The sequence below is a fragment of the Ambystoma mexicanum genome, chromosome 4p, assembly GCF_040938575.1.
Source record: "Ambystoma mexicanum isolate Mex_15411 chromosome 4p, UKY_AmexF1_1, whole genome shotgun sequence".
Classification (NCBI taxonomy): domain Eukaryota; kingdom Metazoa; phylum Chordata; class Amphibia; order Caudata; family Ambystomatidae; genus Ambystoma; species Ambystoma mexicanum.
This window is the reverse complement of record NC_090927.1, coordinates 529,052,224-529,074,736: the sequence shown is the minus strand read 5'-3', so window position 1 is coordinate 529,074,736 and position 22,513 is coordinate 529,052,224.

The following is a 22,513-nucleotide window of genomic DNA, read 5'->3' as shown; positions in this document are numbered from 1 at the left end:
GCAACTGTATGATCTGTTTCCGGAACAACCACAATGGATAATGTAATTGTATCGGACGTTGCAGCATCTCCCTGAAACACAGTACTTGCATTAGCAAGGTCAAAAAGATTGGAAATGGAACAAAGACGACAAAGGTACATATCAACAGTAAAGTGGTAAAGAAACATTGTGCAATGCAATGATACGTTGTGAAAATATGAACAGATTATCTCGTCCAATTGAGCTATGATGACCAATACCGCTGACACTGGATCTACTACGAGGGGTGTTCGGATTATAGTGGACGCTTCAGCATCTCCCTGAAACACAGTACTTGCATTAGCAAGGTCGGAAAGATTGGAAACGGGACAAAGACGACAAAGGTACATATCAACAGTAAAGTGGTAAAGAAACATTGTGCAATGCAATGATACGTTGCGAAAATATGAACAGATTATTTCGTCCTATTGAGCTATGATGACCAATACCCCTGACACCAGATCTACTACGAGAGGTGTTTGGATTGTAGTGGACGCTTCAGCATCTCCCTGAAACACAGTACTTGCATTAGTAAGGTCGAAAAGATTCGAAACGGGACAAAGACGATAAAGGTACATATCAACAGTAAAGTGGTAAAGAAACATTGTGCAATGCAATGATACGTTGCGAAAATATGATCAGATTATCTCGTACTACTGAGCTATGAAGACCCATACCTCTGACACTGGAACTTCTACGAGGGGTGTTCGGGTTGTAGTGGACACTTCAGCATCTCCCTGAAACACAGTACTTTCATTAGTGAGGTCGAAAAGATTGGAAACGGGACACACAATTGGGAAAGACGACAAAAGTACTTATCAACAGTAAAGTGGTAAAGAAACATTGTGTAATGCAATGATACATTGCAAAAATATGATCACATTATCTAGAATTCCGTACATAAAACCAGTCTGGAACAGAATAGCTAGGTAAGATTACCTGATATGCGCTCGAAGTGGTTGATGACTCCAGGCAACACATGGATGATGAATCTTGTTCCTTCATATTCGGTGGATAGTAATGGAGTGGTAAAGGGAAAGTATTATTCGATTTAGAAATTCAAACATTACAAAATGGCATGTAAGGAGACTGAATACTAGAAAATGACACTTATTGAAACGTATAATATAGCATAGTTATCCGTCCCCATAAATCATTTTTCTATGTGGGTTCTACAAAACAAGGACTGATGTTTAGCAAAAAAGTCATTATTTCAGCATCTATTCACATAAATATTGAAAGTACTGAAAGTGGCATTTACACCGAAAATACAGGCGTAAAGCTAAATCCTGTAGCGTGACTCACATGTGGCGGCATTTTCACGAGTAAAGTCGGAATAGTGTTTGGGAGCAATTTGCGAGGTTGCTCTTGGTGGATTCCTCTTTGTGTACAAGGATGTGTCGTACATATCCGGTGAGAAGTGCAGGCTGCAGATGCGGTATCGATGACCCCTCTTGTCCTCCAAGACTTGGTTGACTCTACTTTCAAGGTCTTCCAGTGGATACCGCAACGTCTGACCCATTCTCTTATTCGATCAACAGTCTTAGGGAATACATGCATTGTAATGCCTTCGGATTTGTCATGTGTCTTCGAAGGGCAACCGAAAATAGAACATGCAGGCATTGTTGTAAATTCTGCAAAATGAAGGTCAACATTATTAGAAAATTATTTTGCATAAGCATGTGAGAAAGAATTAATTGGACCATACATTGTTCGATGCACGCTTTCATTTGGGCACCACAGCAAATCCAGTGCAGCGTGTGCGGCTGTATAATAGGATAAATTTCACAAACGATTCATTGATGTGTTGAAAATCAGAACATGTTACTCGTCCCTTGAATGTTCTATCATGCATGAAAATGAAACATGCTTATACTATAGGCACGGTCCGCGAAGGATGCAATACGATTCCAATTGACAATGATAAAAATTGATATACCGATAACATAACAAAATAAACTAAAGTCAATAGCAATGATACAAATTAACATAGCACTACGGAGTTAGATACTTCGGAATAGATATAAATTTACAAATGAAGGAGATATGATTAGGATACATGTCCTTACCTTGACCAACAAACAGTTGGATTCAGCAAGCAGAGTAATTAGTGGCAGGAGAACAGGGAGATGTTCACAGGTAGCACACTGACGAGTTCACTCGAAGGTGTCACAGAGTAGCACGTTCACGAGTTGACATGCAGTGCTCAAGGATGTTCTCATGGTAAATATCCAGTGCTTTATAAAGAATAACAAAAAGCGGTGTGTTTGTGAATGAATGACGTGTATATGTCTTGGCATTATGTACATTCCAGGGGCGCGGCCGGCTTCAGGGGAGCCTGCCTGGAGACACGGGGTCTGAGGAGGCCATGTGAACAATGACCCCTGGGATACCTTTTGAAGTGTACATGTTGTTTGGCACATTGGCCCTTCGCGCCCCTGACAGCCTCCCATTGCAGCACACATCCACTGGCGGGAACTGCCTTTGATAGTGGGGGGTGTGACAGATGGGCCGGGAGGCATGCAGACAAGTCACCGGAACACTGCTGAATGGAGACACACTTATGTGGATTGCAGGGGCATGGTCTGCTTCAGGGGAGCCTGCCTGGAGACGCGGGGTCTGAGGAGGCCATGTGAACAATGGCCCCTGGGTGTAAGATAGCTTTTGAAGTGTAGATGTTGTTTGACACCTTGGCCCCTCATGCCCCTGACAGCCCCCAATGGCAGCGCACATCCACTGGCGCAAACTGCCCTTGATAGTGGGGAGTGGGATGGATGGGCCGGGAGGCGTGCAGACAAGGCACCGGAACACTGCTGAATGGAGACACACTTATGTAAATTGCAGGGGCACAGTCTGCTTCAGGGGAGCCTGACTGGAGACACGGGGTCTGAGGAGACCATGTGAACAATGGCCCCTGGGCGTAAGATAGCTTTTGAAGTGTACATGTTGTTTGGCACCTTGGCACTTCGCGCCCCTGGCAGCCCCCCATGGCAGCGCACATCCACTGGCGCTAACTGCCTTTGATAGTGGGGGTGGGATGGATGGGCCGGGAGACACACTTGATTCACTTAAAAACTGAAACAACCATAGATAAAAAATATGTTGTGTTTTGTAAAGGTCTGGTTACAGCTCGGCGAGGGAAAATCCCCTGTACTGACCACTGTCGCTGGGGAAAGTTTGTCTAATGGCGCCAACGACACAGGCGGGTATTACTCGTCGAATGCGGTGTCCAAGCCTCCCATGAAGCCACCATGTGTACGAACGATAGGCCACCAGCCGGTACCACCTATGAAAGAAAAAGATACAATCTGTTTTTAAATGACCAAGATAAGTGTATTAAACCTTAGTTGTCAATGACAATTCTTGTATACAGTGGCATTTTTGCTAGGACAAATGCTGACTAGACACTGCACAATATTGAAAGACTTTTATGTGACTATTACTAGAGAATTGCAAGACTAAACGGATATGACAATGATATCTTGAAGTTCCGAGAATATAGGTGACAACCGTGAAATAGTAGTGGCCTAACTGACATCACAACCAGAATACACTTACTCGTTGCTTGGATTACGAGGGCAAACTGTTGCGCGAAGTTCGTGCATAAGCACCATCAAAATCCTCAACACGGACCGTGTGAGACAGACTGCCGTGAAGTCTGGCAGCTCGGTAACGCATCGCCTTGCGATATGAAGGACAAGCATCCAGAGTTTTCATGGCAGCAGCAGTTCTCTACTTAGGTTGGCATTAGTGTGCACCGATTGCAGGTACACCAGGTGGAAACCCCGTCCATGCGACTAGGCCCAGGCTCTTCATCTGTTGAAACGTCCGCCCAACTGTTGTCCAAATCCCCATCGTCTACAGAGCTTGCTCTTTCCAGTTATTCCTCCTCGGAATACTTGGGCTTGTACAGGTAGGGCATTATTGTTGCCATTGTGTGGTAAAGAAACGAAAATAAATTATAGCGATGGTACTGGTATCTGTTCACACGGGCTACAAGCAAAGAAGGTAGCTGACCAGAGCACAGAAACGAGTCACAGAATACTCAAAGAAATACAGCGAGAGGAATGGAAGAGAAAATCTGCTGTTGTGTATTGTGAAACGCTCTGTTTATACTTGTCGAGGAAAGAGGCTTCCTGCCGTTTCCATGGTGACACGTCAGTAGCTGAGACGGAGAGAATGTTGACACGCGACTTGCTTTGGCGTTATGAAATGGGCAGTACGCATCTAGTGATGTCAGGATCAGGGGCGGGGGATATGATTTAGTGCTGCAAACGCAGGTCACCCAGGGCGATGCGGAAAGTGATAAGATTATCACGAAATGGCCGCGCCCTGTTGCCTGATTTTGCTTGTGTTCAAGAGACGAAAACTCAGGAAAGGTGCATAGGACATTTTTGTACGATCGATCGAATTATGGTTAAAACCACATGCCCGACCCATAGGGACAATAATATTTTCTGACCGAACCATTCCTTTAAGCATACGCACGGCTTAAAATCAATAGAGGGACACACAACACAATGTCAAGATGGATAAATCAGTAAATACCATCATACGCCACATGGCTTTTAAGTGTTACTTTTTATTGTCGTTTTGTAGCAGATGGGATTTACCCCAGTACTATCTCAACATCTCTACAAACATGCATATATGAATAACGCTGAAGGGTAAGGGAACTCTTTGAACTATTACATTATGTAAAGAGGGACAGAACAGGAGTCTCGTGGGACTGATAGAGTAACGCATATATATAGAATTTGCAAATTAACCCAAACTCAATTCTTTATGTAAATGTTTGATATGTATGCAACATGTAAAATGCCCTCATGCTTTTTATAATCACTAAGACAATGCACTAATTGTTATTTTTGAATGTTTCTTTCCCCATTCGTTATATGTTTTACTCCAATTCCTCATTTTCCTTCCTGAAACCCTCTGCCCCCCTATTCTCGGTATCTCCATTGCCAATTTCTGGTCCCATTGGGGATTTTCTCATGTTGTTGTACTATTTTTGCTACTTTTATTCTATGTTTTTTTTAACATGATCATATGATGAAAATATGATGGTTTATTATATTTGCCTGTCATGTTTTTGGATTTTTGCCCCATGGAGTTGTCTTTTATCATTATTTATTTATTTTTATTTTGAATTCATATTCTGACATTCTCATTTTTCACTATAACGTTTATATTTTTGTTTTTACAATATGGCATGAATGGTTACTTTCTTCTTACTCATTCATTCACTTATTGGAGATTATAGATATGCCCTGATTTGAAAAAGGCATAGTCAATGCCGAAACATGTGTAATCGGAAAGGGCCAATAAACAAAACTAATTGGATCACCAACACATGTGATTGTGGAACTTTGTTCATACATAATTGTGGTGCAGTGATGACAAAGATGTTGCAGATTCTGGGAGTAAAAAGGAAGCTACAAATTTCCTACGGGCCATCTTCTAGTGGTGGTGTAGAACATTGCAACCAATCAATGATTGATATTCTTAAAAAATGTGCGGCTGAAGTAGGGTCTAGTTGGGATTTTTGCCTCACTTTGGTATTAATGGCCATAAAGGTGACACGATAGAAGTCTACAAATCTTAGTCCACATGAAATCATGAAAGGCAGGAAAATGGATTTGCCCCATCACTTGTTGAACAGAACCAATGAACAAGTCCTGGTAAATGCATCCACAATTCATGAATATGTGGAAGAGTTGAGAAAACATGTGCAGCATGCATTTGCACAGCAAAATCTGGAAAGGGCAGCTGAGAGTGCCAAATCATACTATATCAGGAAATCATCTGTTGGGGAATATGAAGTAGGTGATCAGTTGTATATGTTTAATTTTGCAAACGGAACAAATCCAAAATGCTGAATTCATTGCATCCTGGCTCCATTCAAGATTGTGGACTAAGTTTTACCAGTTGTGTACAGAATAATGACCAAAGAAGAGGATCTGGTGGTGGAACAGTTTGTCCACGTGAACCAGATCAAACCTTTTCTGGAGAAACTAGTTGGCAGTAAAGGGTGTAAGATTGATATGAAAACCAAGGTCAGTAAGTCGGTGAATGGCAGTGAGGATTAACTCACATAAAGGAATGAAAAGGGTGCAGGTAGGTAGGTTTGTTGGGCAAGGTGTGCCTGAAGGTATGAATGAGAAGTATACTGATATCAAATAGGTGAACATGTACATAATGTATACAGTTATTTCCAGGTAAATGGAAGATAAGGGGAGTTTTTTTAATCTTTGCTTGGTACTTACCTGCCTGTCTCTCTCCCCTGATATAGATTCTCTATCTCGTTTCCATCATCAGCGTTACCCGGAGCTGGCTGTCCACGGAGGGGGCAGCGGAATGGAGAAAGGAGGAGAAAGGAGGATTCCACGGGATTAAAGGGAGGGAAAAGATGGGAAGAGACTTGCAACCATAAATGCGAGGACCAGTGAGAGAAATGGCGAGAGGGAAGGCTGCAGTCTTGTTATGATGTAGTTTGTGACATGGACAGGGGCCTCACTGGTGAACGAACTAGATATACTCAAGCTGGGTCCAGCATTATGTCCACCGGATGCTGTCTCTATTCATTTTGATTTTCTTTTCTTCTTTCTTCTCCATTATTCTTTCATGATATCCTCATTTCTATATTCTGTTTTCTGTATGGACATTTGTTTCCAATTTCTTCCCTTGTATGCACAATTGTTGTCAGTTTCTTTTGATCTATGAACAAATGAACAATATTTTAGAAAAACACATGCTCGCACGAAAATCACAGAATGTAATGACATTTGTGAACAATTACACATGATTTTGGCTAGGGTTCATGCCTCTGTAATGTAGGGGAAAATTGAGTGCTAGATATGAATGTCCATCACAATATACCATGATAGATGGAAATGTTTACACATGGGGAGGATGGATGGAGAAAGAGTTAATGATCATAGGATGCAGTTGAGTGGAGCACAGGTGTTTTATCAATCTGAAATAATGGGCTAACTGCATCAACGTACCCGACTCTTTCTTTCCTTTTTTTCTTTTAACTAACAGTCGAATTAGGCCCTTTCTGAAGAAGAGGGAATCCTCGAAACGCGTCGGCCGACTTATATTGGACACTATTGCTTGTACATAGTGTTTCTCCTCGCATTTATTATGCTTGTAACATTAAATCATTTTTCTCAAAGAAATTTTGTGTTTCAGAACCCATTGTGGTATTAAATTCTGAATTTTACTTTACTTGTTTGACTTATGAATATCTATATGTTTAACCGCCCTTGTGGCGTATATAGAAAGTGTGCAGGGGACGGGAGGATCCCAAATGTGGGTTCTCTTCTCTTTCTTTAATAAGTAGGGCTTTGTGCCAAGGCAATTTTCCTCCCCCGCACCTCAAAAAATGTATAACCAGTGACAGCTGGGTTTGTAAAAATATTTGCTACTAGTTGTTCTCCGAGACATTAGGTGTGCACTGATTATTGAATTTTTTTGTACACATGTTTTTTAAGCCTAAAGATTAGTTTTCTGCAGAGTACCCATGCTTGTTCAGTGCTCTCTGCAGAAACAAGAGGGGTTATGTAGGAAGGCTTAGCAGAGAAACTTAAGCAAATGTATAGCATAGTGCAGTGTACGGTATTAGCGATAACAACCTTAACATGACTAATGTTTAACAATACTAAATTTAACAATACTGATATTAGTAATTAGACTGTTGCTTAGGCCATAGGCCGTGTTGGAGGTTACAGGTGCACAAACCTTCATACTGTAATGTTAGTTTAGGAAAAACATGCAAAATTGAAAAGTTGAACAGTGGTGTGTTTTGGAGATGCTGGATTCAGAGCACAGTCAGACAGCAGAATGTGCTGTGGAAAGAAAAATGTCATTGTTGAGACTGGTGTAAATCAGGAAGCAGACAGGAAGCTTTGTTTCACATTCATCCAGGCTCAGTGGCATGTTGGACAAGGTTATGTGCAAGGTTCATCATAGAAAAGACCAGAAATGCTGGAAAGTTACCGGAGGTGTGGGTGACCAGAGACATCACTAATGGCATCACAGTGGTATCTGAGAATAGGAAGGGAAATGTAGATGCATGGAGGCAAACAAAAGATAACTTAAAATGTGAAGGAGCAGAAAGAGTGGGGTTGAACATACAAAAAGCAAGAACAGAGAGAGGAGGCGAAGGAGAAAAATGAAAATTAAGGAAGTGGGATTAGTGTTGCTGGCTGGAGTGTGACAGTGCATGCTGTCTGTGGGGGGATGAGAGCTGCATATGAGGAAGCCGGGTGCTGGGCAGAGCACTGTTGTAACCCTGGAGCTGAAGCCATGTCTTGAAGTGGGAGCTAGCAGCTGTGAAAAAAGGGCATTCACCAGTGTAGGCAGAGGCTTCAGACATTAAGATCTTGATGAGTATAGGCAATAAAAAAGAAAATTAATTAGGGTACCTCCCATAATCTATTTAGTGAAGTGTCAAATGGGACTCAAAAAGGGCAAGAATTGATTTGTTCTTGAGCTACCGAAGGACAACTAGGATTGCCCATGTGTAAATTGTAATGTTTTGTGAAAGGGAGGAATTTTACTTTGTCATGCAGGAGTGCTAAAATCTTCCAGCTATATTTCCAAGGTTGCATATAAGGAATACATGTCTTCTGCTCAATTAGCTATTGAGAACTAGCTAGGTTCACTCAAGGAAAGGAGAAATCACTGTTCTGGTGTGGGGTTTGTGTATGGAGTTTAAAAGCATGTTGATAAATGGGAATATAAATGTAATGATGAATCATGAAAGCTGTGTTTACACCGTTTTTTTTCTTGTTGTGGAAATAAGAAATGTTATTCTACACGTGGTCCCATGTCTGATAAGTAGTTCTTACGTGTTTGCTGTTTTTGATTAAACATAATATAACAAGAAAACCACTAAAAGCAAAAGGATGTCATGGTTATCACTGCTTCTAAATTTATTTTGGCATCTGAAAAAAGGTGTGTGAGTTATGGTGTAAAACAATACCTAACGCAAACAAAAGTAAGCTGCCGTTTTGGCACCTCTTGATAGTAGTGGTTGAACAACCTAGTCAAGCTCTCATGAGTGGTGTGTGGACAATTGAATTCCAAGGTGATGTGCCAATTACTTTGAATAAAATGGCCACCCCAACAGATGTATAGATACAATACCTTACACCATTTACCCAGGTAAACACAGACATAGAAGTGTTTTGTTCTTTATATATTTATTGTTGAATTGTAAGACACTCACTTCAATATCAATATTACTTTGGGGTGAACCTAAAGGAAGAGTGGATGACAAAGACAAGAGAGGGTGAACAAATAAAAGGTAATTCACACTATTTGGTGCATTCAGACCTAAGAAGAAGAGAAGGCATGCTAGGGGGCAGCAGCTAACAGGTGCCCTAAAAACCAACATTAAGCAGTGCAAGACTATTTGTGCAAAGAAGGTAAACAGACAGGGTAGTAGCTGGAGTGATTATTCCAGCATAGCATCCCTAAACAGGTGCACTTAACCCATGAGATCAATATGTCCAGTGCTCAGATGCTCAAAGGCTAGTGGCTGAAAAACAATCACGAGGTCAAGGTCCACACCGCAAGCACAAGATGTCACTCTCCATTTGACCTGTTTGAAAAGATGGAGTTTTCACCGCTCTCTACCAGTGGCTGATATCAGTTTTGATGTTCAAAGGAAGGTTGTTCCAGAAAGAGATGTTCCAAGAACTGGTCAACAACCGTCCTTATTTATTTTTTCAAAAGTGACAGAGGCTAGTTATGTTGCTGTTGTGGATAAAAAGGCGATGGTACCATCAATGATTGACCCGTTTGTATTATAAAGTGCTTTAAAGGTGATCCTTTTCTTCAGTGGGAGCTAGTGTAGGGCCATCAGAGTTGGAGAGTTGTGGTACTGGGTGTTTAGCCACATAAGAAGCTGTGGTGTCTTGTTCTGGTTGAGCTCCAGGGTGTGTTCTATGTGTTTAGGGAGACCCAAACAATCAGAGGTTACATTAGGTTTAGGGTAAACTGTTGGGTTCATGCAGATCTAGGGCCTCACTGGGCATTATCAATGTCTGTAGCGGTCCAGGTATTGCAAATGAGCTTGGTTGGTTTTCCAATTGCAGGATGTCTTACCAACTAAGAACAAGTTATTCCTGATGTTGAGCTATGGTAATGCTGGAGTCATTAGTAAGGTACCCCATGAGAAATCTCAGCTACTGAAGTGATTTGAGATGTCTGATAACTCATGGTGCATGTCTTCACATTATCCATGTGGAAAAGTGTTTCAGTGGGTGAATCAGATAATGACAGACCGAGGCTATGTGATGAAGACATTCTAATATTATGTAGACATTGCTTGGGTGATAATAGCATCGAAGAAGGTGCACATGGGGCACCACGATGACAAGAAGTTACAAAGACACTCTAGCCTTGTCACCTGGGGGTCATCTTTATTCTCATGGGTCTGATCTTAGTATGAGGCCACTTCAACCAACTGGACCCTTGAGACACTGAGCGCTTAATCATCGAAGCTTAATCCAGCCTTGTCTCGCCAAGAGAGGGAGAAGTAAGCAGTGTGCCTGGTCTCAGTCTGTGAAGTCAGGCACCTGAAGATCCCATGCAGAGCTTCACTATCATGAGGTCCTGGTGTTTCTTGTTAGTTCTGTTGCACGGTTCTTCGCTATGCCAGCAGCTCACACATTTTTATAAGTATCAGTTCAAGTCACTGGAGCAGATCCTCTACAGTAATGTGACATTTGAATGAGCCTAAGAGGTTGGCTTACCCTTGCACAGTTTTGTTCATTTAAATGGTCAGACACCAGAATGTTATCCTCAAAGTCAGATATGTGCATTTGTTCACCTGTAGAAAAATGTATTCCATGATGCACCCCTGCATTTGGCATCTGTCGGGTAAAACCAATGACAAATGCAGACCGCCTCAAGTTTAATGTGGACAGGCGCCAGACTAATGCATCGCTTCATTGCTGATTTGGGTTTTTAAAGCTACTACGAAAAGGGTGTACTTATGGATACATGTAGTTACCTGCTCCGTTGAGAGATAGCACCCCAAGAATGGCATAGAGTTTCATACATACCATAACACCTCTCTGAACTGGCCCAAAGACTCAGTTTTGAATAACTTTAAATCTACAGCAGCAAATGCTGAAACCTCGATCTTGCAAATCACAGAACTGCATACCCAAAAATAATAATTACCCAAGTGTGTCATTAATGTGATTAAGCAAGCAAGAGATCATGGCTTGTGCTAATGAAATATTCATTTTAAAGGTATGTAAATCAAGTGAATTATCCTGTAATTTTATAAGCTGTTTTCTAAATAATCAACTTTCTGCTGCACACAAAGAAACAACCCTAATGTAGATTCTAAGCTTTGTAAAGGCAAGGATCTGTACATGCAATATTTTGAAACAGGGAAACCATTACTGTGTACCTATATAAGGAATAATATAGTGTCTTGAGATGGCTTAGTGTAGCACCTGCCTTCTGTCCCTAACCCAGTCTAGGGAGTGATCCTTTCCTGCACAGGTCAGGGACAGTCCCCATGGGAACTGCCACCCGAACCCCCCAGGCCAGCTGGATAGGGAGGGGTGATGCACCTGAAAATAAAATTGCTTTTAACAGGAGATGGGCTACACTCTGAGTTCTTACCTCATTAACTGGACACAGACACCAAGGTGGATTTTATAGGGATCCTAATGGGGACCCATCTTTATTTATAAAACACGTAGTCTTGAATCCCCTTCCGAACCCCCCCAATGTGAGTACCATCTAAATGGGGATCCACTTTGTCAGCCCACCCTTCCTTGGAGGGGTCTCAGGGAGACCCTTAGGGTGAGTCTGATGCAACAGACCTCTTCCCTACCTCTAGGTATCACCCACTGCCACTCGAATGTGAGGCCAGACTATGGCCCCCATGGGTGGTCCCCCCTGCCTAGGTTGCCCGAGACAGACTGTCGATTCCTGCTGCTACCTCACAGCAGTGCACCTCCCATCTACCCCTTTCATATAACCTTAACATCCCGCATCTGCCTAACATATACCCCTAAATACCTTTCCCCACACTACATGTCTCCTACAAATTCCTATTCTAAATATCACTATTGGAAATATACTATGAACTATGAACATACATATACAATTAACAAACAACATATAAACTACATATCATATATTGTTCCACAATGGGGGTGACTGCTGCAATCAGTCACCCCTTTACAGTACCTTCCATGGGTCTGTTCTTGGTGACTGGATGGGGCGTGTCCCTGATGTCAATGGGGCTTGACCCACACTGTCCATTCTTCTGGGTGGCCCCATCCACCACATGGGGCTGCTCACATTCATTGCGTGGCCCTCACCCTGATGTATGTCTCTGGGTGGCCCCCTGCCCACATGGGGGTCTGTCCATCACCACCACAACTCTGCAGCACCTGCACTCACCACTGCACCCCAGGGCCACTTCACAATCTTCAGGGTGGCCTCATTGCTGTCGGAGCCAGCCTAGTCACAGCCGTGCTGCATCTCTAGTCCAGGTGGCTTCCCCTTTGTTAAGAGGCTGCAGCCGTGCTCATTGCTGTGCCCATGCCCTTATGCTCTTCCTGGCCCACTCCCTCAGCATTGTATTGCAGAGATGCAGGGTCGGGCCACTGGAGCTTTACCTAGGCTGCCTCGCTGCAGCAGCCCAGGGCTTCTATTCACCTGGCATGATGAGGCAGGCCGGGATTTGCAGCATAATGCTCTTCACCCAGGCTGCTCTCATCTCAATGACGCGAGCCACTGCAACACTCGCTGGTCAGGTACAAGTACGACCAACAGGAATTGCAGATGCTAAGAAAAAAGCACCAGGTGCAATCAATTGGTTTCAAGTATTAGGGTGCTATGGCATGAACAAGCGTGGTCCATTAAAAACCATGAAAAATGATTATTGCTTTCCCGGTGTGCTCTATAAGATTACGAATGAAAAAGAATATTGAGGGGTAGTCGGGGATTTGGATTTAGTTTTGTAAATCAATCGTATGCCCTGAAGAAGGCCCCACTGTGACACTGAAAAGAAGATCGCTAAAGGATGGGTAGATCTTTTTTGAATGGCCAAAACACCCTGTTTCGACACATCCTTTTCCTATAACATCCTTTGTAGAGTGGAAGCAGCAAAGAGTAGAAAGCTCAACTGCTGGGCAATGTTCAAAAACACAAAAATGGATGTAAAACAGAAGGATGGATTGTAAAATTCATCTATTTTGATTTTTCTCTGCATTTAAAATGCATGTTTTCCAGCCGAGTAGATCAGAACAATGAATCATTTCTACAAAACAAACTCCTTTGGTAGTGTTGCCATTCCCACATGGATACTAATTAGGAACTGTTCAGAACAACTTTGTGTTAATAGAAATATGTTGATTGCATGAAAGGCACGTTTGTTACTAAGCTCATTTTGCACGTATGCACTTTGATGAGCAGTTTTTGCACGCTATCTAGGCAGCGCGATTGTAGAACATCGTGTTGTGAATGTTTAATGTTTGTGAGAAATTGTGATTGTTGATTTCTGAGAATTCTGTGTACATTATGTGTATTAATTAAGTTTAGAGCTTTGAAATAAACGAAAACATGTTTTACCACAAACAGGAGTTGTGGTCCATTGTAGTAATTTGAATATACCTGCATTATGTCCACAGGTGGCTAAAGATATTTTCATAAAAGGGAGGGGTAGTTTGAAACTTGCCTGTTTTTTTGATAAATGTTATGGGTCCCCACAGTCAGAGTCAAGCCCCCTGACAACACAAAATGGGGGATGATCCATTTTAGTTAAACTTTTAACATTCCGTAAGGCCCCATGGTGGGCTGGATAGACTAATCTAAAATAAAACAAACACACACACACACACACACACAAAAACATTAAATAATATTTTTCTTAATAAACTCTGGTGTCTGTGTCTTTATTTCTAGGGTTTGTGCTTAGAGGTCAAGCATGTAGCCCTCACAACCCCGGCTCTATTTGGGCCATGGGCTACATTAGCTAAGGCTTGTTTTATGGCTTCTTTGCTGAATTAATCACAAGTTAAAGCTCCATGCCAGCCTTGTGTATATGGTAACATGTGGGAGAGGTTTGTGTGCCCCGGAAAAGTTGCTTTGGTTCATCTGGAGTTAAAATATTTAAGTTTGTGGTCATGACATTCATTAGGTTCACAAACACAAAATGCCATCTGCCTCAAGATCCCTTATTTAACTGGATTCTCCACCCCTGAGAATTCATCCCAGGCAAATATATTATTATAAATAAAGCTTAAAATGCCTCCAAGCTGATATACATGTTGTGCTGGCGGATCAGAATCACAATTTGCCTGACATCCCACTATGTTCTCTAGTGCCAAGCTCCAAACAGATCATATTGAAGTTAGTGTATCACTGTTGAACTCTGTTATCTCATAAAACATAATAACATAGTCAACCTAATGGAAACCAATGGCCTCTGCCAGCAGCCCTACGTGAATTATTAATTAAAAGGCATGCTAGCATCAGAGTTTCACTATCCCATGAAAATGAAACCTAAGATTGAAACTTTGCATAAGGAAGGAATTGGCATTGAAAGTAAGATTAAACTTGATTTTAAAAATGGTTTTTGAAATAAATCCACAATTAAGTTAGTTTTAAACAAGTGGACAAATGTGTTCTGACCATGATATTGCCCTCTGTAAAATAAATCCAAATACGATATTCGTAGGATCATATAAAATGTAAGAAATGATTAATATTAATAACTTTATGAAAAACAATGCCACTCATTCCTGCCACTTATCCAGACATTCGTCCACACTGGGGGATCATCGAAATCCATATTTCATTTTGGTGGAATGCTGCTATGAGGAAATACGAAGTATTAAGATAACATTAGCCCCACTATATTTTCTGCTCATATGCATAGAAATTATGACTAGCCAATGAAGAAAGGAATTGTGAACTGGGGGGATTTTCTGACTATTGAGATAGCCAATAGAAAGGTTTGAGCAATCAAAAAGTGAGACATAATCATGACAGTGTGGAATATGAGTGATTATATAAAGCAGGAGCACACAGGCAATGGGGAGCTGACTCTGGAATCAAAAGCTATAAAGAAGGGATACTACTTGTTCCAAACAGATGAGTGCTGAACCTGAACCTTAACTGGAGAACTGGGCCCTATCCACAAGGAGAATATTACCTGGAGAAGACTTTCTTTCCAAGAGGGAGAAAAGGCTAACTGGGAGTTCTTTTGAAAACCCATGAGGGCCCATTCTGGCTCAACCCCTTAAAATATATGTCAAGGTGAGTATGAAAACATCCCAATTTGAATTACATAAACCCCCTAGAATCATTGCTCTGCTAAGTCCCTGTGGTGTGAAAGAACTCAGTGGTGATTTCCAATAGGCAGCACTCATTCTAAATACAAAATATCTGCATTTGTATGTAAATGCACTTTGCATTCTCACTGCTTTTAAAATCAAGTGAGATGCAACTTCAATCCAAACCAAGAATACATGTTTGTACTGTGGGCACAGTTTAAAACTGATAGAACTTCCATGCAGCCTAAGAAAAGTTCTTTGTTAATTAAAATCCTATTCAATTGTACACACAAGTATTTGCACAGATATAATGAACATTGGGCTGTGGTTCGAATCTGCAGACATCACAGCCTAATGAAGAAAAGCATGATAAATGTGAGATATGTAAAAGCCATACATGCTTTAAATGAATTTGGAAATGAGAGGGAACTTAGTGTGTCACTTTTAAACCCATACAAAAAGGTTGCTAATGTAGATTCCATTCAATTGTCTCTCTTGACATTGCACAGCAGTGAAAGGGCACCACATTATAGGGACCCGCTTCACAAAGTAAAGTGGGAGGAGTACTCCTCATTCTATTGGAAAATCATAAAACCATTTTCCATCTTGGGTGGTTGAACCAGTATTCTGTGCATTCAAAGTGATAACATTGTTTTTCTAATCCAAACTTAGATCGAACTCAATTAAGCATGCATTTAAAAAGCATGTAGACCTGCTAGAAACCCATTCATAGAAGGGGGCAAACCGATGTAAATAAGTGTTCATAAACGTCATTTTTTCATGCAACTGTTCTCTTATAGCAGTATTTCATTTGCTATTGTAGAAAACAAAATGCTCTGGATTTGTTGTTTAGTGGCTGAAGTTGATTTTGTGTAAACATTTACTGAAGGCAGCTTTAATGCACTGGCTAATAAGCAGCATCTTGGTTATAGAATTAAGTACTGCTTAGAGGTTGCCTCACATTATTTAGGATTAGGAATGTAGGAAATATAGTTCATAGGTATCGTTTGACTGCATATGTGTGCTACCTCATAGCGAGATTGTCACATATATATATATATATATATATATATATATATATATATATATATATATATATATATATACATTTAACTGTGGTGATTTACCCTGCATAAAGTACAGGACCCCCTTTGGCTTGCCTTTTATTTAAATACATTAAAGTTTCAACAATACACACAGGTTGTCTTTTGTACAAGAATGATGGGGTGGGAATGTATGCTAGGGATGATTTGGTTAGCAGTTGCCACATATAAACTAATATCTCTACAGATCCAGTGGCTTGGAGTTGGGCAACATGTGTTGCAGTGCCGGCAAACTCAAGGAATTGGTATTTGGCAAAGAAAAGTAAAAAAATACAAGTGAAACACAAAGGAAAATTCAGGTATACTGCTATAGAGCTGCAGTTCAGTACTTTTGATCGTGCATGAGCACACAATCAATTCAAGGCAGAGCATCCATGGCAACTTCAAAAGGTGCATTATACAAAAATACAGGAAGTAACCTTCTGAAGGTTGACAAAACACTTGGTTTCATACTCGGCGGCATGTCCGAGTAAATGTGTTGGATTCACATGGAATCTGATTGATTTTTAGCATCTGCTCAAAACAAGAAGATCCGCTAGGAATCCCTTGATAATGTTCCCTGTCATGCGTAAATCGCACCCCTTTTGATGACCCTAACAGCGTGCAGACAGCACCACAACCATCTGCACAACTATTATTAAGTTTCCTCCACACGAGGAAATAGCCATTACAAAATGGCCGCCCACATCTGTGCCTGATGTCTCTGTTGTGGTGAAGAGCACCTAGCCCCATCCTCCATTCCTATTGGCCTTCAGCCTCTTTATCCAGCCAATAGTGAGCCGGCAGGCTCGAGAGCCGGCCCACACTAAGGTACTCAGAAAGGCACACCTCCTGTCGTGAGCCTGTCTGGTGCCTCTCTGTGCCTTGGGCCACGAGTCCTATTCCATGCCCCTGCCTACCCGCCAGTCCTTGGAACCTAAAGGATCTCTAGCCAAGCAGTGCAACACCTGCCTGTTCAGGACATCTTCAAATACGAACTCTGAGACCTGGTAAGCCTACCCACAGGCCACTTTTTAACTTCTGATTACTACATATTTGCCTGCACTCTATCCTGCCTTTATCACATGGAATGTATCAGTACTATTATGCATTATATGAAACTCTACCTGCACCATTTACTAGCGCATACCTCTTGCACCTTGTTTACCTGGCCCATAATGTTCACGCTAGTCGCTGTGCCTCATTGCAACAGCCTGCCTCACCTCTGTTGCGGCCACGGCTCTAACCCTGCCTCATGTTAATTCATTGAGCCCTATCACTACAACTGCCTAGACATATGTATGCCACGGCCCCCTGGCACTAGCCTTGCTTTTTGCTTGATGGCACTGCATTCGCCTTTGCTTCCTCATGACTATTGCTGCCATTGCATTAGCCTTTGGTTCCTCATGACTATGGTTGCCATTGCATTAGCCTTTGCTTCCTCATGACTATTGTTGCCACTGCATTAGCCTTTGCCTCCACATGACTATTGTTGCCATTGCATTAGCCTTTGCTTCCTCATGACTATGGTTGCCATTGCATTAGCCTTTGCTTCCTCATGACTATTGTTGCCATTGCATTAGCCTTTGCTTCCTCATGACTATTGTTGCCACTGTATTAGCCTTTGCCTCCACATGACTATTGTTGCCATTCCATTAGCCTTGCTTCCCCGCGACTATTGTTGCCACTGCATTAGCCTTGCCCTCTCGTGATTGTTGTTGCCACTGCCGTGCTTACCTACTGCACTAGCATCGGCTGTGCTGTTTAGTATTAACCCAGCCTAGGCAAACTGCTGAACCCGACTGTAGCTTGCCCACTCTGCATCCAATAGTCCATTTGCACCGACCTTGAATTAGCCTACGACCAGCCTCTCAGACCCAACCAGGACATAGGCTTATAACTTACTGTCATTATGCACCCCCATTGGTCATACAAACTCCTAACCGGTGTCCTACCGAAGCTAGTCTGGCTATTGCTTCACACTGCCTTCTCCTTCCTCTTAGCATCACAGACCAATTGCCTGGTCACCAACATTCGCACCACTACCCTCTCCTGTACAACGACCCCTTACTATACTCATACCTGCCCCATATTGACAGACACACAAAATTGCAAAACTACATACAAAACCAGCATGCAACAAGAATACTCTATTGCACAGGCTCCATGCAGCACTGCTGATAGAAACACAAGATTGCATGCTCTCCTATCTAAACTATATGAACTACCGGCAAAAAAGATTGAGCAACTAAACCACCTAAAAAGTTGCTTACCTCATAAAGTAGAATTAGAGCTCACTACTATCCGTACCAATCGCAAAAGACCCACACCTAACCATCCTAGACATACGACTCAAGACAGTCCCAGTGCCATTTCGGCATCAGAAAGCCACCCACTTAATCTTAAAGGAGCTCTCATAAATTCCAGGACTCTAGTTGCTCATGCAACTGAAATATCTGACATTATCCAAACAGATAACCTTGACTTCTTGGCCATGTCAGAATCATGGTTGCATGATGCTGCAGGCCCTGCCCTATCTCTGGCAGTCCCTGATAACTATACCATCCTGCGAGCAGATAGACCCACCTCTCGAGGTGGAGGATTAGCAATTATAGCTAAAACCAACCTAGATATGAGAATAGTCACAACCCCCCTTGTGAAATCTTGCGAATGCCTCACGGTCAAAGTACCCACTGCTAACTCCCAAACGCTGAATATCTTTCCAACAACTTAAAAAAACCCTCCCAAACCTTTGTGCTAGGTGGTTTTAACCTAGGCTACAATGATATCAAGCACACCCACTCTACTGTCATTGCCACAAAACTGACAGAACTTGGCTTCACTCAGAAAGTATACCTACCCACGCACGACAAAGGTCGAACTCTAGACTGGATCGCAGAGCATAATTGCAATGTCAACATTACGTCCATTGCCCCCAGATTTGGACGGACCACCATCTCCTAGCATTTACACTGGCAACCAATCTTGCCACAGTGTAGACCTCCCCGCTTGCTCCACCAACCCTTACGAGGAATAAAAAACTTATGACAGCTGACAAACTGTTGCCCCACATACTACCTAATCTCAATTCCCTACCAGACAACTTGGACCCTAACTCTTTATTTGAACAGTATAACGTAATCATGAACTCGGCCCTTGACAATATTGCACCTCTCTAAATAAGGAAGAGAAAACCCAAAAAACACCTTAACACCTGGTCCACCCCCCATTTAAAAAACCTTAGACTACGCAAAAGAAAGCTTGAAACTGCCTGGAGCCTCTCAGCAGAAAACAAACTAATCCTTACCAACATCTCAACCCAATATAAGAAAGACATCCTCCTAGCTAAACAGGAGACATGTGACAATAGAATATCACAATCCAAATCTAGTTTCAAAGAACTGTTCATTATATTAAAAGAATTGGAAACTCCCATCGTACCGCAAGAAAACTGTACCAAAGATAAAAAGTGGTGCTCCAGTATCCAGCACGCTTTAACTAACAAAGTGTCCAACCTAGAAATTAAAATTGCCCAAAAGAAAGCTTCTCTAGCACCTCAAACCCCTCTCAGTACATCCCCTCTGCCACACGGTGAACATGAACCTCGCTTCAGCTTCTCTAACGTTTCTGTCATTGAGGTGGAGAAGGTCATACTGGGACTCAAACCGTCCAATTGTAAGGGCGACCAATGCCCGCCACAACTCATTAAGGACACTGCGAGAGAACTTGCGCCCTTCATAACCTAACTTATCAATTCCTCTTTCACATCCGGCACTGTCCCAAACAATTTAAAAGAATTCTGGGTACTATCACTACTCAAAAAGCAAACCCTGGACCCCGCCATACCCACTAACTTTAGACCCATCACGACTGTGCCGTTTCTCTTAAAAGTCCTAGATAAAGTGGCCTACATCCAAATACAGAACTTTGTGGAATCTAACCTCCTACTAGGCTCTCGCCAATTCGGATTCCGTCCCCAACACGGTACGGAGACAGCTCCTCTAATTGATCTAAAGACTCAAATAGATGAGCTCATAGATAAGCGCCAATCAGCCCTAATCCTCCTACTAGACCTCTCGGCTGCATTCGACCTGGTTGACCACAAAGTCTTATGCAGCCACCTAGACTCTGCAGCTCACTTCTCTAAGGAGGCCATAACATGGATTGAGTCGTTCTTGAGTAACAGGACCATGAGAGTCTTTTCACCATCGGCATCGGTAGACCCTATCCCGATAACCTGCGGTGTACCTCAGGTATCCTGTGTGTCACCAACACTCTACAATGTATTCACTAAGCCCCTCTTTGACGAAATGGACCATTTGGGTATCGCCTCCACGAATTATGCAGACAATACCCAAATCCTCCTTCCTCTTACTGGAGATTACGTCGTGGATTTGGCTCTGGTGAATAGAATTTATGGCATCGTTCAGTCATGGATGGCCACCCATGGACTATGTCTGAACGATGACAAAACTGAGCTTATTATCCTAGGCACCCCAACCCACGTATCCAAACTAAGCCCAGATTACGCCAGTTTCACCAACGATGGAAACGACATAAAAGTAGCTAAGGAAGTGAAGACCCTAGGCTTCTATCTGGACGCTACCAGGAACTTCACTAAACAGGTCAACTCCCTAGCCTCTGCTACCGCATACACGTGCAAACTAATCAGAGCTAACAAACAATTCCTCTCCACTGACAGCTGCCTTATTCTCGCGAGAGCCCTCATACTCTCTAAATTCGATTACTGCAACGCATTATACATTGGTGCGAACAAACAGATTATACAAAAAAATACAGGTACTCCAGAACAATGCCTTGAGAGCAGCACTTAAGATCAACAGAAATGAACACATCTCCTCCAGGAGAAGAAAATACAAATGGTTATCTACCTTTAATAAAATCCAACTTAAAATTGCCTCCCTCACATACAAGTGCCTCAATAATAGAGCACCTCCATACCTCACTGACAGAATCAGTAGGAAAACTTCTCTCAGACCGACCAGAACAGCCAACTCGAATTGCCTCCAAGTACCACGCTTCAAACTCTCTACTATTGGGAGACACAGCTTCCCAGTTAAGGCTGCGCAATTGTGGAACTCCCTACCCCCTGGCCTTAGAGAACACCAATCCTTCTCTAAATTCAGACAGAACTTGACAGACTGGCTAAAAGCAAATTATAAATAACCTCCTGACTAACACTCACTCGACTATCCTCATGCTCCATTACCGCATATCCTTCCGCACATTGAGTCACCTATTAGGTGTCAGTCCCTCTGGACGCCCTCTCCGTGTTGTGCTGTAATGCGTTAACTCTGCATCCAGCCACTCATGCTATGCACATTGTACTTACACCTTTGTATCTCAGGCACCTGTCCATGTCTCTGTATTTCATGTACCTATGTAACCAAGCTGAACGTATCCTTATTGTATTTATACCTTTGTATCTCATGCACCTATCCATGTCCTTGTATTTCATGTACCTATGTAACCAAGCTGAACGTATCCTTATTGCCTGCGCCCTGATGCCCCTGGGTCTGGTGTGCTTTATAAATAAATTAAACAAACAAGCAAAGCAGGCAGTATTTTCACTTTTGCTTTACGAAGTGGAAACTAAAGGTATGAAGGTGATTTAACCTGGTACAACACTTTGTATAGGCTTTGTCATTCACATGATACAAATTGCATGGAGGGGATCAAGTTGCATTGTGGTGCAAACGTAGGGGGCTCTCTGTTCAATCTACTCTTTAAAAAAAGAGCTCCTGTTTGTTTTAATTGTCTTGACAGCTTTAATCTTTTAATGTTTGGTCAGAAATTAGTACAGGTTTCATTATCAAAATGATTTCACATTGAGATTACTTTTTATTTATACCACTCAAATGTAAGTAAATGAAATCTATAGTTTACTCACAATGAAAATATTAAAAAATATTTAGAAAGAGTCTGCTGATATACATAGTGTAATAGGTCCCATTTAACATTCTTAATACTGTACAATGTATTTACACAAATAAACATATCGATTAAAATTGGTCACGGGCCATGATAATATTCATTCTTATGTTGAAGCTTTGTAAGTCAAATATTAAATAA